The sequence below is a fragment of the Puma concolor genome, chromosome A2 (assembly GCF_028749965.1).
Source record: "Puma concolor isolate L17-30 chromosome A2, mPumCon1.1.hap2, whole genome shotgun sequence".
In the NCBI taxonomy this organism is placed as follows: domain Eukaryota; kingdom Metazoa; phylum Chordata; class Mammalia; order Carnivora; family Felidae; genus Puma; species Puma concolor.
The window spans coordinates 108,825,785-108,843,917 of NC_141668.1; the positions used below are offsets into that span (position 1 = coordinate 108,825,785).

Here is an 18,133-nt window from a genome sequence, read left to right on the forward strand (position 1 = left end):
GACAACAGTGTGAGCACAAGCTCACACTGGGGCCCAACGCCAGCCAGCCGCAACCGCCCACTCAGCAGGCCTGTCCCTAACCCCGAGGTCACCGACCGGCACACGGTGCCCCCAGCTCCCCACACCTGTGCAGCCCCAGGACCTGCCAACTCAAAGCCCCAGGGGTCTCACTGTGCGGAGAAGCAGCTGGGTCACAACGACCCCGTGTCCTCATGGAGACCTTGAGGTGAGGTCAGAGACGCCGAGGGAGGCCACTCATGGAAATGATGGTGTCCATGGAACCCAGCTTCCCTGAGGACCGATCTTCAGAGGAACAGTCCCCAGGACACTGGCAGATACTAACAATAAGACGGGAAGAGGCTGGACTAAATCTCCAAAAGCAAGTGGGTCATTCAGAGCGATTATATCTCTAAGAAATGGTGCTCTCCAAGGTGACCTCGGCATCGCCAATTCAGTAGCCGCTGCAGCCTGCCTCCAGGCGCGTGGCAGCAGGTGGCTCCAGACCCCACAGCACTGTGTCTCCTGGGTCCCCACAGTCTGCGGCTGACCCACTCTCCTCACCCCATGGATGCAAGAATCCCACCCCTTGGATGCCCCGGGACCAGGCCACATCTCTGCCCGAGGCTCAGCCCCTGAGCTGCCTCCCCGACCTGACCTGGGGGATTCAGCTTCCCCCCCATGTGGTGAGGGGGCCGGACCCCACCTTCCGGCCATGGGGCCACCAGCTGCATTCTGCTTCCAGTCCTGCTTGGAATTTCCAGGGTCCCACGTCCACACACAGGCACCCCCACTCTGCAGACTCCTCAGTGCACACGTCCTCCCATGGCTGCACAGAGCCTCTTCCAGCACCCCCCCCCCCCCCACTCCTTTCGGAGATATTTCCGAAGGTCAAGGAGCCCAACTGACTCTGGGCGTGGCCGTTCCCATGTGTGGCACCAGAGGGCACCAGCATGGTCTGGGACAGAAGAGGCTGGAGGGTACAGCCAAGTGGGTGCACTGTGGGTGCAGTGACACTAACTAGGGCAACTCACGGAGCCCCTGGGGGAAGGGGACAGAAAGGTCCAAAGGGCGCAGGGACCACCCACCAGGCCACATTCAGAGGGGCTGGGAGGGCTGGTCCCCGGACGCGGGGCTCCGGGCTGCAGCCAGCAGGAAGGGGGCATCTGCAGCCCTGACACCAACTCCAGACCCGCCCCCACCCCCCACTGGGCAGCCTTGTCCCAGGGGTATCGCCGAGCATGTCAGAACTGTCCCTGGAAAACAATAGGGTCTGGCCAACCCCCCCATCCCCACACCCCACCCCAAAACAACTCAGACTGGAAAGAAGTGGTCAGAAACTTCACCTCTTATGCACCCAAGGTCAAAGAGGACATCCAAGCAAAACAGCACGTCACAGCCAGACCTTCAAAGACAGGGCCCCTCAGGCTACAAACTGGCCCCCGTTTCCAGGGTTCCACATAGCAGGAGGGTCTCCTGTGCCTTCGTGGCAGATGTAAAACTGTATAAAACACTTCCCAGAAGAAGGGCCTGGTCATTTTTGTCCAGCTCATGGACTCGCGCCCACGAATCTGGGCGGCTCCGTGTGGGGGGACGCGCAGACTCAGGAGGGACAGAGAAGCCCATACCGGGTGTGTGTCCGGTAGCGGGAAAGGGTTCTGAGTCCCCTCGCCTATGCTGGCTTTCGCTGTAGGGCCACGGACCCCACCTCGGGCCAGGCTCTCCAGCACCCACGTGTCCCCTCCATGCCCACCCCCATCCACAAGGCAGGACAGTCCGCATTGTGACCACCAAGACCAGTAGAACTTTCACCCACCCTAGACTTATTCTTATTATACCAATATTTGCGCTTTTAAATTCTGGAATCTATGTTAGTGGCAAATCGCATGAACGTTACTTGCGGTTTTCCACAAACCTTAACATCCCAAAATAAGTAAGAATCTGGTCTGCTTATAAATGCATACATACAATGCACTTTTTGTTATGTTAATTAATGTATTTTTGTTTCTGGTCTTTCCTGTTACCCCCACGGCCTGTCCTCCCACAGAGCTAGTAAGGATTTCCACCATCACCGACCCAGAAAAGGGCAGGTATCTAGGATGGGAGCAAGTGCAAAGGCCCTGGGGTTGCAGCCAGCGTGGGCTGTCCAAGAATAACCAGAAGCACATGTGGCCTGCATGATGGGAGCCAGGAGAGAGTGGATGAGGTCAGGAAGACCGTGAGGCATTTATTCCAATGAGTCAGGTCAAAGGGCATCTGGCAGAAGCAGGGAGACCTTTCAGGAGACGGTCATACCCAGGTCAGGGAAAGGTGGCGGGACCTGGGCGGCGGCCAGAGGTGGTGATGCCAGCGGTGAGCCAGGGACCAAGGTCGGCTGAAGTATCATTTCCACGGAGCCTGACTGGCTCTAAGTCCTTGAATAGTGAATGATCTTTGATTACCTGGGAATTTTCCAAGCCATGAAAAATCTGCACAGAGGGAGGAAAAAATATCGGGAACGCTTGTCCATCTAAAAACAAATTTGCTCTTTTTCGACTTTGCGCCAGGATGGTAACTCGTGTGTGGGGGTGCCTTGCGGGCTGACAAGCTTAAGGCCACTGTGCAGGTGTAGTGGGGCCGTGACTGTCCGCAGTGTCGCGGACCCTGCAGCTGGAACTGTGGCCTGGGGGCTGGACGCCTGGGCGCCTGGTGGGCAGTAGATCGTCCCGGCCTGTCCCCGCTTCTGGGGGTCACCCACCTGTGGCAGGTGGCGACCTCACCCTGACACCCCGTCTTCACGCGGCCTTCCCTGCGCCCAGATCCCCTCTTGTCCGAGGACACCAGGCACCGGGTTAGGGGCCACATCTCCAGGATGACCTAACAAAGCCTCCTCAGCAGCCTCCCTCGGCATAAGGCCGTGTCATGGGTCTGGGGGGACGCCCCAGCACCAGTGCCCACCATCAGAGCGCCGTGCAGGCCCACCCCGTCCCTGTGAGGCCAGCAGCCATGCTCAGGGCCTTCGGGGCCGGCCTCAGGGGGTGAGGAAAGTCCGTCTCACAGGCAGGGACATCGGGGACAGGCCCCAGTCCCCTCGGAGAACCTGGCAGACACAAACAGTGTGGAGCTGGTGGAGGGGAGTGAATTAGTGAAGCTAAAAACAAGTTTTCTGGACCCTGGAGCCTCCACAGGGGCACCTGTGTGACGTCGGGGGGCAGAGTGGAGAGCAGGGCCGGGCTGTGCTGGCGCTCACCCTTCACCCAAGCAGAGCTGCGGGCGCCAAATTGGCGGGCGTTCTCTGCGAGCTGCGGGAGGATGGCGTGGGGAGCCCCTCCCCAGGGCCGTGGCAGCCGCGCGCTGACAGAGGACGCAGGGCAGCAATGGTACCACGTCTGATTTCCTCGGCAAGATGAGACTGAGTCACACGCTGGTTTGCAGGCGAGGCCTCCAGGGACTAAGTCTGAGGAGTCTTTAAGGAAAACTTTCTCCAAACTTGGAAAACAGCCCTCGGGCTTCAGGGTTTCCTCCTCTTGGGGGAAACTTTCCTGAGCCGTGGATTTGGCCAAGGACGTTGTGAGGTTATCTGCACCGTGAGGTTGGACAAGATCCAACAAAACATCACAGAGAACAGAGGCTTTCTTCGAGGACATGGCCCCGCAGGGCCCCTCGGGGTCTCAGATGATGAGGGGCCTCCCCAAGAGGGGCCAGGCGGTGAAAGCCCAGGGACAGCCCAGGGGACACCGTCTGTCCATGGTGACTAGCTCAAGAGCAGGTGGGGTGAAGCCCAGGCTGGGGCTGGAGCCTCGTCAGGACCAAGTGACCTTCCCAGCTGCCACTGAGGGCTCTCTTGGGGTGTCTCTAGGGGCTCCTCTACCCTGAGCACAGTCTCCAGCCCCTGGGAGGACACCCCTTCCTACCCTCTGGCCACCCAGCCTGGGGAATCCTGACTCGCCCGCTTCCTACCCTTGCTGGCAGGCACCAAACCCCATTCCTTTGTCTAAGGAACCCCAACTTTATTTGGGGTACCCATATGTCCAGATGCAAATGCCCACCCCCAGACTCTCTCGCCGCCGGGAGCACCTTGAACAGAGCCTGGATACTGACACTTGGGTGAAGGTCTGCTGAGCCAGATCTCCTAGGAAAAGACGCAGGTCCAGGTGTGTGTGCGACCCACCCCCCCCTTCCTGGGATGCCACTGGTATAGAGGCCCCACCGTGGCCCGGAAGCCAAGATCTCGTGTGTCCCCTGGACCTGCTCCCGATCCCTCCCCCATGCTGTGTGGCTGCTGGACCAGCTCCTGATCCCTCCCCCATGCTGTGTGGCCCCTGGACCTGCTCCTGACCCTTCCCCCATGCTGTGTGGCTCCTGGACCAGCTCCTGACCCCTCCCCCATGCTGTGTGGTCCCTGGATGGGCTCCTGACTCCTCCCTGCACTTCAAGCCCCTGATCACTGCTATCCACCCCCAGGCCAGCATTAAACACCAGCAGCCCCACTGCCACCCCTGAACAGACAGCTTTCTCTCTGTCTACTGACATCCAAAGCCCCATTTCCAGGATATTTTTAAAGCTTGGGGAACAAGGATGTTTTTGCTCTCATTATCTGAACAATTTGGTCAATTGCCACCTTCTGTTTGCTGATGCAGACCAGGTCTGGCTCCAGAGAGACACCATCAGACCTTCTCATCTGCAGAGCCTGAACCCCCCGGCCCAGGCCCCAGGGCAGGGCGTCTGCAGAGCAGAAACCAAGCCCCCAGACCCTGAGGCAGCCCGGGTTCCCCAGGGTGGGACTTAGAGGTTTTTTACTGAGTCCAGCCCAGAGCCAAGAGTGATGGGATGTGAGAGGGATGGGGGGTGAGCCCATGAGCTGTCCTTCTGTCCTGACTGAGGCCTCTCCGGTCGTGCACAGAACAGGCTCAGCCTACGTGTGGGCGTCGCTGGAGCCCAGGATCAAGGCCCCTCGTCTCTCCCTCAGTGCTGCTGGTACCCACCTCCCAGCAGGCACGAATGGATGAATGAATGAATGAATGAATGGGCTTCCCCACACTTTCAGACAGGAGGCCTGCCCCCATCCCCGACACACTTGACACGTGCCTAGGCCCTGTGTCCTCACCGTCTGTCCACCAAGTGAACAGCTCTCGGCTCTGGGGCACACAGGTGCGGAGGTCCCAGGAAGGACAGCTCAGCTTCCACAGCGGGCAGCCCAGGTGTAAATGGAGTGAGGACGCCTGGGCACACGGGTGACCCTTGAACAATGTGGGTGTTGGGCACCAACCCCCTCCACATGGTCAAAAATTCACATCTAACTTTTTTTTTTAACGTTTATATTTATTTTTGAGACAGAGAGAGACAGAGCATGAACAAGGGAGGGGCAGAGAGAGAGGGAGACACAGAATCCGAAGCAGGCTCCAGGCTCTGAGCTGTCAGCACAGAGCCCGACGCAGGGCTCGAACTCACAAACCGCGAGATCATGACCTGAGCCGAAGTCAGACGCTTAACCGACCAAGCCACCCAGGTGCCCCTCACATCCAACTTTTGACTCCCGAAAACTTAGCTACCGACAGCCCCCAGTTGACCGGAAGCCTTACAGCCCGTTAACACATTTTGTAAGTTATACGAACCACATGCCGTATTCGTGAGGAAGAAGAGATACACCTGCAGTGTGTACTGTATGCCTAAGTGGACCCGTGCATTTCCAGCCCAAGTTTGGGGTCAGCTGTCTACTTGAAGAGGCCAGTGCACACCAGCCAGGCCCTCCGTATGCGCTGAGCGCCGCTGTGGCCGAAGGCAGTGGTCATCTCTGCGGGGCCAGAATCAGGCTTGTATGTCTGCAGAGAAAACTCGTTCGTGTTGGGCGCACCTGAAGGGTGCTGGGCGCACCTGAAGGGTGCTGGGCCAGGCAGCCCCTCTTGTCTGGAGAGGCTCCTGGAGGGGCGGGGCGGGCTCCGGGGGCCTCCACGAGGGTGTCCCCGCATGGCCAGGCGCTGGGTTCAGCACAGCCTCTGCTCTACAGGCCCCGGGGAAGCTGCAGGCGGGCAGTGATGCCGGGCGGTCAGGTGGCTGATGGGCCCGGAACACGGCAGACGGCAGAGCCCTGGGAGTCGGGCCAGGAGGGCTCCTAGGGGTGCGGGGAGCCGGGCGGAGCAGGACGGGGCTCGGGGCGGCCCGCACACCAGAGGACACTGGACTGGACAGCCGGTCTCCCCGCTGGATTACATGCTTTTTGACCGGCGCCTTCCAAAGCTGAGGAAATTGTACCTCTGCTCTCAAGCAGCCAGAAAAACTGGTGGATTGGCTTTTGGCTAAAATCATATGCCATTTGTGTGGGAACATTAGCTACCTGCCACCAATTGAAAGAAAAGCATGGCCACCTGACCTGCTGTACGTTCAGGGACATACGGTCAGGATACCGGGGGCCTCCTGGTGGAAAGGAGGACACGGGGGCACCAGGCGTAAAACCACAGGGCCACCCAGGTGCACACGCTGCAGCGGGCTGTCCCCCAAGCTCTGACCTGAGGGAGGGAGATTTCCACTCACCGTGTGACCATCCAGTCCTCCAAACTGGGGGCGCTGCAGCCAGGATCGTGTCCCAGTCCCTGGAACAGTCGTCAGCCCCCCACCCACACCCACCGAACCCCCCGACTTCAGCACGCAGCCCTGTGCCCACGGGCAAGAGGGGTCCGGGGCTGTCTGGGGGCCCACGTGCTAGGCTGAAAGACCCCCTGCTTGTCACCAACCTCACGTGCAGGTCTTGGCGCGTGTTCGGCAGAATCAGAACTGACACCATTTATCATGTGGAAATGTCAGCCAGCTGAGGGTCGTCACGGGCGCTTAGCACGCGTGGAGGGCAGACCAGAGCCTCTGGGGGACCCGGGATGTCGGGGTCTGCTCGAGTCCACAGTGCACTGGGAGGGGCCGCCATTGGGGGCTGGAGGGCGCCGCACGAATGCCGCCCTGCCACGCCCCCGGCCACGCCCCTTCCCCCCCCCCCCCCCCGTCCCTCCCTGGGACCCCCCCCAGGACACCCTGCCCGCTGGAGCCACCTGCTGTAGGAGCATGACAGGAGTGCTGGGGGGTGGTCAGGACGGGAGGCGGGTGTGTCCAGTGTGACGCAGCATGGCGTCCAGTGACATCCATCCTTCGGCCCCAGGACTTCCTGAGGTCAAGACAGGCAGGGCGCCTGAGAGCCCCGGGACTTTCCTCGGGAACCACACATTTCCTGGCAGCGCACAGGCAGCCCCCACAGTCCCCTGCCCTCCTGCAGTCACCGGGGCCATAGATGTGGCCAGGAGACAGCAACGTGAGCCGGCCAGAGGACTGGTCACCTTAGTGTGGGGGTGACCTCAGGTGTGAGGGTGACCCGGGTGACAGGGTGTGACCCTGGGCATGAAGGGAGGATGTGCCCTTCTGAGCTCCCCTGGTTGCACGACACAGTAGTTGAGGGGGGCGGGACAGGCAAGGGTCCAGGCAGGAGTCCCGCCCCCGCCTTGTGGTGCACCTGCTTTCACATAGGGTCAGCCAGTCTCTGTTTGCAGAAAAGAAAAGCAACAGTCTGTCCCATAGAAATGTGCGTCACAGTAGGGTCCGGGAGGCGCTGTCACAGGCGCCCGTCTGGCGACAATGGCCCTGCACACACCCCCACGCTCACGGCACCTCCCGGGACATCAGCATCTGTGGTGTCACGACGCCCCATGAGCCGGGAAAGTCCGTCCCTTCCACGGGGAGGATGTGGCCACCAGCTCGTGCAGCACAGCCTGGAGCTCCCGACCCCTCTGAGCCACAGATGAGCCAACATCCTGAGACGCATAATATGATCAAATGGCTTTTCCTCGAGAGCTACTTCAGATCATGCTTTTCTTATCCCACAGGCAGGACTTTATAAAAACAACGGACTTGAAGACGTGGCCTTGGCAAATCCCTGGCCCTCCCTGGACCCAATTTCCATCTCCCCATCCATGGCTTCTGGGACGGGGTTTATTCAACCAGCGTTCACCAAAACACCCAGCCAGCCCCAACTTTTCGGGGTTCTTTGACGGCCATGGGAAAGCAGCCAGTGGCCTTTCAGATGGATCCCGGCTGGTCTTATCTTCTCAGACAACTTAGGAAGTCAGCTTGGGGTGAGAGGCAGCGGGACGGACTGGGGACAGAGGGCAGGCAGCCGGCTGTGCCCTGCGCTCCCTGTCCTATGGGTGTGGTCACACCCTCCCTGGGCACGGAGGGCCCACCACCTTGGAAGCCCGGGCGTCCGCCTTTGAACTGGCAACAGACACGAATCTTCTCCTCTGAATTAAACCCCAGAAATTCAGATGTTGAAAACAGCCACCCGAGAGGACTTTAAATGAGATGCTTTGTCTCTTTCTGGAAGGAGTCCTGCCCTGAACGACGGGGCACCACGAGCAAAACCCCAGTCTGTCTGGGCCCCAGTTTTCTTGTCTCTGAGGCAGAGAGAGCCCTGCCTGGGAGCTAGAGATACAAACAGGGAACCTCGTCCAGCACGTGTTGTGTCATGTACTAGTTCCCGGAAATACAAAAATAATGTGTCTTTTCCCTTCTTCCGGAAGCTCCTCACAGTGGGTTCTGGCTTCGCCCTTGGTAGTTGAGTGACAGGTGCCTGAGCCGGGGCCCTGGGGAGGGTTGCTTTGCACGAGAAACGGGTCTGCTAATAATTCAGATTCCCCAACCTGAAGTGAACACCCACCCCAAGGGGAACGCCCAGTGGAAGGAAAGGTGCAAGGCCAAGTCCAGGGAAGGAGGGACCACAGTCCCAGCCAGTGTCCAGGAGCAGCTGCCCCAGGGATGGCTCCACTGGGTGGGCGCTCTCGGGACCTCTCGCCCCTGATGCCCTGGAAACCATGCCTCCTGCTTCCACTGCCCGGAAGCTCCTCCCTCCTCCCAGCTTGCTGGGCTTTCCACACATTGCTGCCGAGTTTTGTTTTCCACATCCACATGAGTTCTCTCCTTCATTCTGAGAATGTGGTGATCTCTGCTCATTTTTTTTATTGTTTATTTTTGAGAGAGACAGAGCGTGAGCAGGGGAGGGGCAGAGAGAGGGAGACACAGAATCCGAAGCAGGCTCCAGGCTCTGAGCTCTCAGCACAGAGCCTGATGCAGGGCTCGAACCCACAAACCGTGAGATCATGACCTGAGTTGAAGTCAAACATTTAACCGACTGAGCCCCCCAAGCACCCCTGCTCATTTTTTAATGTAAAACCAACCTTGCATTCCTGCAATCAAACCCACCTGGTTAGGATGTGTTATCCTTGCTCTACAGCTGGATTCGATTTGCCAAGCATTGCTAACAACTTCTGCATCTATGTTTATGAGGGATAATGGTGTATAATTTTCTTTTACTTCCCTTGTTCTGTATCAGAGCTCTGCTGTCCAGTGAGAGGAGTCGGGTAGCAGTCCTTACTCTCCATTTTACTAGTTTAAGACTACTGTTAGTAGTAGTCCTACCTCACGCATTTGACAGGATTTACCAATGAAGCCATCAGGTTCTAGAGTTTTTCTTTCTAAGAAGGTTTTTTATTAAGAATTTAATTTCAGAAGGGTGCCTGGGTGGCTCAGTCAGCAGAGTATCTGACTTGATTTCAGCTCAGCTCATTATGTCAACAATTCATGAGTTGAAGCTCCGACTCGGGTTCTGTGCTGACTGCTTGGGATTCTCTCTCTCTCCCTCTCTCTTCCTCTCTCTCTGCCCCTCCCCTGTTCATGCTCTCTCTCTCTCTCTCTCTCAAAATAAATAAATGCATAAACATCAAGTAAAAAAATAATTCAGTTTCGGGGTGCCTGGCTGGCCTCGCCAGAGAAGAATGTGACTCTCAATCTCAGGGACATGAGTTCAAACCCCACGTTGGGTGTAGAGATTACTTACATAAACAAACAAACAAACTTAAAAAAATATATTCAATTTCTTGAGCAGCTACAGACCTATTCAGATCTACTGTTACTTCTTGTGCCTAGTGTTTCAAAGAATTTGTTCTTGGATCTAAGTTGTCAAACTTACTGGCATAAATTTGCTCCTAATATTTCTTTATTACCCTTCTAACGTCTATAGGATTTACTGTGATGGCCCTCCTTGACACCAATAATTTGTAGATTCCTTCTTTCCTTCTCCATCGGCCTCGCTAGGATTTTGCAAATTTTACTGATTTCTTCTGATGGCTAGGTCTTGGTTCTCCGGATTCATCTACCAGCCATGTGCTTTCTGTTACCCTGATTCCCATTCTTGTCTTTAGTATTTCCTTCCTTCACCTTATTTTTGGGTTTAATTTGCCTTTTTCCCTAGCATCTTCAGATGGAACATATCGATAATTTTTTAACATTTATTTATTATTGAAAGAGCATGAGCAGGGGAGGTGCAGAGAGAGAGAGGGAGACACAGAATCTGAAGCAGGCTCCAGGCTCCAGGCTCTGAGCTGTCAGCACAGAGCCCGACACAGGGCTCAAACTCATGGACCATGAGATCATGACCTGAGCCGAAGTCAGACGTTCAACCGACTGAGCCACCCAGGCACCCCAGAACATATCAATAATTTCAAATTGTGCTTCCTTTCTGACGTAAGCGCTCAAGGCTACGAATGCTCACTCAACGCTGTTCTGGGGTGCTGCACAAACACCAATGTGTTTTTGTTAGGATGAGACATTTCCTAAGAATTCCCCGGGGATTTTTTTTCTCTGACCCATGGATTCTTTAAAAGAGTTTTGTTTAATGTCCAAATATCTTGGGGGGTTTCTAGATCTCTTACTGGTTTCTGGTATAATTTCATCAGAGGAGAGGAGTGCACTAAGTATGATTGTAAACTTTTGAATTTTATTGAGCTTGTTTTTACGTTCAGGTAGGGAGTCCATGTTCTGGAAGGTGCCACATGCCCTTCTGAGTGTCCGTTTCCACGTTCGCAGCTCTGAGGATACCAATGAGGTGACGATGACAGATGCTACTGTTCAAATCTTCTATAGTTTTGCTGATCTGTTGGCCTGAGTGGTTTGGCCATAAAAGAAAGAAGGGTGTCAAATATCTCCAGACACAGGATTCAACTCTCTCCTCCTCAAATGATCCAAAGTAGCCATGACATTTCTGTGCAAAACCCTCAGTGTTACTTGGGAAAAAGCAGGTCAAAACTGCAAAATGCTAACTATATCGGAATTAAAATAGAAATGAGTAATTAATTAAAAATAAGTCGGGGCGCCTGGGTGGCGCAGTCGGTTAAGCGTCCGACTTCAGCCAGGTCACGATCTCGCGGTCCCTGAGTTCGAGCCCCGCGTCAGGCTCTGGGCTGATGGCTCGGGGCCTGGAGCCTGTTTCCGATTCTGTGTCTCCCTCTCTCTCTGCCCCTCCCCTGTTCATGCTCTGTCTCTCTCTGTCCCAAAAATAAATAAAAAACGTTGAAAAAAAATAAATTAAAATAAATTAAAAAATTAAAAAAATAAAAATAAGTCAACAGGACTGCAAAACGCCTGTAAGAAGAGGAGACGTGATACGCCCCCAGCGAGGCTACGGGCCAGACCCACAGCCGCGGGAAAACAGACTCAGCGGCCAGAAAACCCTCGGATTCTGAAGGTGGTCCAGGGCCAGCATCGCACGGGGAAAGCAGGATTTGAAGGAAGCCCCTCCCAAAGGCCTCATGGGAAGGAGAAGGTCCGCTGGACTTTGAGCAAGGAGAGGAGTAGTGTGTGCAGGTGACCCACAGGGGGTCCACACCCCCTTCCCCCAAAGCAAACTCCCACCAAAGGACTGTAGTCCCCAGACGCGCAGGAAAGGCCAGGTCTAACTGCAAACTTCGTGCGGAATAAACAAGGAGATGAAACGCACAGAGAAGGCGGCCGGGCGGCAGGAAATGAACGCACACAAATGGAGGGAAGAGAGTCCGCCCGACCTCGGAGGAGGCGGGAAGAAGACGGAAGCCAACGGCATGTCTACACTCGAAACGGAATTACATACTACCACCCAAAAAGCATCTGAAGCATCATGAAAACCCAGCCCAAATCTCAGAGCACCTGGGTGGCTCAGTCGGTTGAGCATCCGACTTCAGCTCAGGTCATGATCTGGCAGTTCATGGGTTCGAGCCCCACGTCAGGCTCTGTGCTGACAGCTAGCCTGGAGCCTGCTTCGGATTGTGTGTCTTCCTCTGTCTCTGCCCCTCCCCCACTCATGCTCTGTCTCTCTCTCTCTCTCTCTCTCTCTCAAAAATAAACATGTTTTTAACAAAAGAAATTAAAAAGGCAAAGAATTAGATTAAGCCTTTCAACCATGGCCAGACTAAACGAGACAACCACAGAGTCGAATTTCTCCAAAACTGAGGGGGCGGGAGCACAGGTGAGAATTTATGTCCAGCCAAGCGGTCCCTTGAGTATCAAGGCCACAGGAAAACACGTCTCCACACACAAGAATGAAGGGAATCCTTCACCCATGGGCCCTTCCGGAGAAATCCCAGTTAGTTCTTTTTCTCCTGAGTTGAAAGCAAACACTTCAAATCTTTGACACACGAAGGGAGGAGCCTCCCAGCTGTCGCGTCACGCCCCTTCCCAGATGCACACGAGACCCCGGGGCGCCCGCACATGGGACAGATAAGAGGTTGGGAGCGAAGTGGGAGGACAGAGTTTGTAAAAGAGAAGGACGGAAACCCTTTATCCCTTCACCAACCCTCCCGGGTAGATCAGCTTCAGGAAAGACCAAGGGTCTGGGAATTGGCTGGTCAGTCTCCACGTGCGCACATCCTCAGGAAGGTCCTTGCGAATTTCCAAGTCACACCTGCCCAGACCCAGGCGACAGTAAATGAGGTCCTCAGAGGTCTCTAAAGAGAGGCTGACGCCTCCCCACCAGAACCCTGATCCACCCAGAAGACACTAAAACCCTGCAGGCCGGCGGCTGTGACCGTTTGGGTTTTGGGATGCAGAGGCACAGACCTCCTCTCTAGCAACTCTTTGTAAACCCTGTCTCTGGGCCACAAGTGGGCGGATCTGGAGCCACGGTGGATGCCCGGCTGCTGGTGGCTCGGGCACCGTCCCTCGCGGCCGGCCAGCTGGGGTGGGAGTGTTCCCTCCATGAGAGCTCCGCGTCCCCTGGTGCAGAGTCTCCTGAAGGCAGATTGGCGCCCGAGAGCCGACCCAGTGTGCCTGTAAGATGAGGGCAGAGGACCTATCATAAATAAAAGAGCATCAGGCACAGAGTGGGGCAATGACCAGCCAGGGTGCCGGGGACGGCCCCAAGTCCACTGCTCCCCTGTTCCCAGCATCCCCTGAGACTCGTGTAACGTCTAGGACCAGGTTAGAGTGAGCGGACGAGCCTATGCTCCAAGGAGCCTCGACAACTCCAGGATGCCCCACGGTGAGATGGTCACCACCCGGTGACCGGGAGGGCCAGTCGCTGCCTCCCTCTGTGAGGAGGCTTTGGTGACTCTCTTGTGCCCAAGTCAGTAGAGGGATGGTCCAGGGCACTGAGGTCAGATAAACCAGGGTTTAATCTTGTCTCCACCATTAGCCAGCCATGTGGCCTCGGGAACGTTACCTCACCACACCGGGGCCTCAGTTTCCTCATCTGTAAAGTTGCAGTAAAAGCGGAGTGGACCCCGAGGGTCACGAGGGGATCACAGGATGCCAGGCACTCGGGCACCATTCCCAGAACGCAGGAAGGACGTGCTATTATTATGTTCCAGGAAGCCCGGGTCCCACGTTTCTCCTCTGGTGGCTTTGTTATTGGAAACCTTTTCATTTCCGGCTAGAGAAGCGGCCAAGATCCCTGCCCCCTCCGCCCCCTCCCCACATCCCTGTCCCTCCTTCCCTAACCTCTCCCGGCCCCCAGGTCACCCCGCTTTCTCCCTGCCGGGAGCCCCCTCACAGGACCTGAAAGCGGCCCCCCAGCCCCCAATCCTGGTGTCTCCCAAGCATGTTGTGTGAGCATCACTCACGGCCAGAAAACAGGCCAGGAGGAGACAAAAGGGAGGACTCAGGAGTCCAGAATCCCCCAGACGCGTTCACTTTGTGCCTGAGCTGTCCTGGAGTCGTCCTACTTGTGAGCGACAGTGGCCCATTGGACCCGGGTCCTTGTTCTGCTGCAGAGGCCAGCGCTCAGGGAGAACACGCCTCTGCCCACCCCGTCTACAGTCATGCCCACTGCTTTGTTCATGGACTCTTTCTTTCAAATGGTATTGAAGCTTCTGCATCAATTATCACCTGTGTGGCTCGGTACGTGTCCCATGAAGTCATGGGCCACGGAGGGGCAGGGGCCAGCCAGTGACGGGGCCTCCAGACCACTGGACGGGACCCCACTGCTCTTGAAGAGACCAGCTACGGGTCTTTCCCGGGGCACTTGTCCCGTCGTCGGGCCGAAGGAGGAAAACCAGAGAGGTGGTGGCTTGTCCCCAGGGACCCTGCAAGGCAGAGGTGAGGCGGGCCTGCCCTGCCCCCCACCCAGCCCCTGACTGAGTCTTCAGGGGCTGCGAAAAAATACCACAAACCAGGCGGCTCTAGAAACGTGAGTTTACTCCTCACCATCCCAGGGGCTGAAGCCCGAGATGCAGGCCTCCCTGCGGGACCTCTGCTGGGCGAGTGGACGGCACGTTCTCCCCGTGTCCTCCGTGGTCTGCGATCTGTGCTCACTTCTGGGGGAGGGACGGGAAGCCATAGGGAGCAGCGCCCAGGTCCCAAGGAACTGGAAACCCGATTTCTTGACCTGGTGGCCGTGGCTCTGTGTGTTATTCTTCCTCTTCAGTGTGGGCCCGCACTGATGTGCTATGTGTCTTCACGTCACGCCATAAGCTCTAAGGGCCTTTTTCGGATGTTCTGTGCCCAGAGCCGGTGCAGACACGGCTTCCGGGGGAGCTGGCAGCCGGGTGCATTCCCAGGCCCCCTGGAGGCCCTCCATGCCCCGATGCCTCCCTCCGTGGGGTCCTGAGCGGTCCTGCTGTCGCCGGCCCAGAGCCCACGGACCTCTCAGACCCCAGGGCTCCCACCCCGATCTATAAGGATGCCGCTGGGATTCCTGCTCCCAGAATGGGAGCAGGGGATTCAGACAGGCCTCAATACCTGAGAAACACCACTGCCCCCCAAACGGAGCTCTGAGCAGGCGGAGGGGCTGGCCCTGCGGGGAGTGGGGGTCCCTGGGAGGCACAGAGACGACTCAGAACTCAGACCCCAAGCGGCTTTGAAACCCTCCCCAAGCCCTGCACTGGGGGCGAAGTGGTGGGGGGGGGAGGGTTGCCTAAAGGTCGTGGGTCCACCCGGCTTTCTGCTCACCGTCACTGGGGACGTGTCTGGGCCGGCTGGTCACCCCACACAAGCAATCCAGACGTGACAAAGGGCAGAGAAGAACACCATCCGGCTACGTTGGCTTTGGGCCTTCCCAGAAGATGCAGTGTTCCTGGACAGCAGGGTCTCATATGGGAGACATTTCACAAACGTGTCATTTTCCAGCCACGTCCCGTGCCAGCCGGCCTTCCCTGAATGGTGGGAACTTGCCAATAAACGTGCTGGGTTTTTTCCCAAAAATCTTTATAGATGTGACTCCAAGGCAAAGCCCATCCTTGTGTTCGCAGTTCAGGGATTCTGGAACGGGGTGGGCCCAAGTGGGAGGCAGGGAGGCCCAGCCTTTCATCTGCCGCAGCCGTCCACACCTGGCCTGGTGTCCCCAGGGCTCCAGCAACGACGTAGCCCCGGGCAGGTCCCCGTTGGACAGGTGTAACAAGCACGTGCCCACCAGGACAGTCCTGACCGCCGTGGTCTGGCTGGCCGGCCAGGGTGGGGGTCTCAGGCCAGATGCCTCACAAGCCTCACACATTCACCATCGCAGAAGCCCCAGGGCACACAAACCACACACATGAGGTGTTCGTGCCCTGTTTAAATAGCTTAATCAGGGGTGCCTGGGGGGCTCAGTCAGTTGAGCGTCCAACTTCGGCTCAGGTCATGATCTCATAGTTTGTGAGTTCGAGCCCCGTGTCAGGCTGTGTGCTGACAGCTCGGAGCCTGGAGCCTGCTTCGGATTCTGTGTCTCCCTCTCTCTCTGCCCCTCCCCCGCTCATGCTCTGTCTCTCTCTCTCTCTCTCTCTCTCTCTCTCTCTCTCAAAAATAAATAAACATTAAAAAATTTTTAAACAGCTTTATGAGGTTCATGCATAAAATCAGCAGCCTGGCCCTCCACCATCTCATCCCTCCTGCTTTGACCCCTCCTGCAGCCAATTATTCTGGTATTTTTCCAGATTTAGGGAGATACCATCCACACGTAACACTGTGTAAGTTACACAATGTAACAATGCTGATACATGGTGTACTGTACGTATGTGTAGGACATTCACTTTACCATACGTGGACGCTACACATTGTGAAGTGACCCGTCACCTCACAGAGTTACAATTTTTTTTATGGTGCAGAATTTTAAGATCTAGCCTCATAGCAACTTTCAAGTACACAACACAGAATTATTAACTCTATGCACCATTCTGTGCCTTAGGTCCCGAGGATGTACTCGTCTTGTAGCAGGAAGCTTGCTCCCTTTGAGACCAACATCGCCGCCCCCCCCCCCCCGCCCCACCTGCCCTTTCCCCCCCACCCTCCTCCCTGCTCCCTCCTCCCCCCGGGGGGTCTGGAAACTGCCTTTCCAGTCTGTCTCTCTCTGAATTCAGAGTTTCTTAGACTCCACATGGGAGCAGGATCAGATAGAATTCATCTTCTCTGTCCGACTTATTTCACGTAGAATAACCCCCTCAAAGCCCACCCATGTTCTTACCCATGTTAGCAAGGCAGGATTTCCTCCGTCTTGCTAAATACCGCATCGCAGGTGCTGCCTGGTTTTCTGTATGCATGGACTCCCCACCATAAAGGAGGAAGGTTCTGCTCTGTTTTGGCCCCGCAGCCCCAACACCCACGGCCTCATCCTCCTTATGGCCTCATCGTATTCGGCTGAGACTGGAGGCCAGGATCCCGTGATGAGAGCCTCGAGGAGCCAAATACAAACTGGGCTGAACCCCCCTCTCCTGCCCCCCAGGGCCCCCCACTGAGTGCAGTTCACCGATGGCCCCTATGCCCTCTGACAGCCGGCACCTTCCTGGAGCCACAGATCCCAAAGCCCTGGTCAGCCACGTCTAGACCAGGATGCCCCGGGGGGTGCCCCTCCTCACAAGGGTGTCCTGGGTCCTGGCCCACGCCCCCTTGTGGGCTCCCTCGTGCCCAGAAGCTGGACTCGGGCACTTTGGTGCCCGTGTCCCTATCTGACCGATGACAGCACCACAGACGGAGCTTTGCCGGGGAGCGTGTTGGTAGGTGTGGGGGCTTCCGGAGAGCAACCCAGGGGTCGGTCCAAGAAGTCCTGGCCAGCCTCTCACTAACCTCCTTCCCAGAGCGTGGAGCCCGCTGAGGCCCCCAGCCCGCTTCCCACGCCTCCGCCTGCAGCAACCTTCCCGTCACTACCCGGCAAACTCCTCGCCAGGCCCTGAGGCCAGATGGGCACCCGTCCTGTGAAGGCTTGCTGTCCTGCACCATGACCCCTCGGAGCCCTCGGGGCACCACTCTGCGTCTCTGTACAGAGCACGTTGCTGTCACCAGAGAGAGACACCAGCTTGTCGGGCTCACTACCTGTTCCACAAGCTGCAGCATGTGCCGTGGTCTGAATGCCATCCGGCCCGCTGTCCAGCCACTCCTCCTTGAAGGACGCTTCTATCATTCCTATCTGTCGCTGCTGGAACAACACTACAGGACAGGATGGACTTGTCACGCCTCTTATGCTTTCGTATCCATGCCCCCTGGGGAGAAGGAATGACCCCTCCTCCACGGAGACCACCAAATCACCCACCAAACGTGATGCACTTACTTATTGTCAAACCAGGACCCTTTCAACACATCCTGCCAACACCTGTTACTAACCACCTGTCATTTTCACGATGAATATTAATATCTCATGCTTTAATTTAATTTCCCTGAGACTTAGTTCCCCCTCGTATCCTTGTGGGCTGTTTCCACGTCCGTTTGCACTTCCTTTCCTATCGATTGCCCATGTAAAAACTGGGTTGTCTTTTTCAATTGATTTCTAGAAGCTCTTTATATACGTATAGGTACTAGGTCTTAGCTGTCTGGTAAACAATCAGCTGTCCTATTTGGTTCATTCCTAGATATTTTACTGTTTGTGGCCGCTGTGCATAGGGCACCTCCTACGTGAATTTATGTTTGAACATTG

General features: G+C 56.5%; 1 long non-coding RNA gene across 1 annotated transcript; it reads right to left on the reverse strand.

Moving 5' to 3' along the window:
* Positions 1 to 14,434: 14,434 nt before the first annotated feature.
* LOC147583386 (uncharacterized) lies at positions 14,435 to 15,719 on the reverse strand. Its single transcript, XR_015248161.1, has 2 exons — positions 15,205 to 15,719; positions 14,435 to 14,641 (listed from the first exon to the last, which is right to left on the reverse strand). It is a non-coding gene; the product is annotated as an uncharacterized LOC147583386 (long non-coding RNA).
* Positions 15,720 to 18,133: the final 2,414 nt, after the last annotated feature.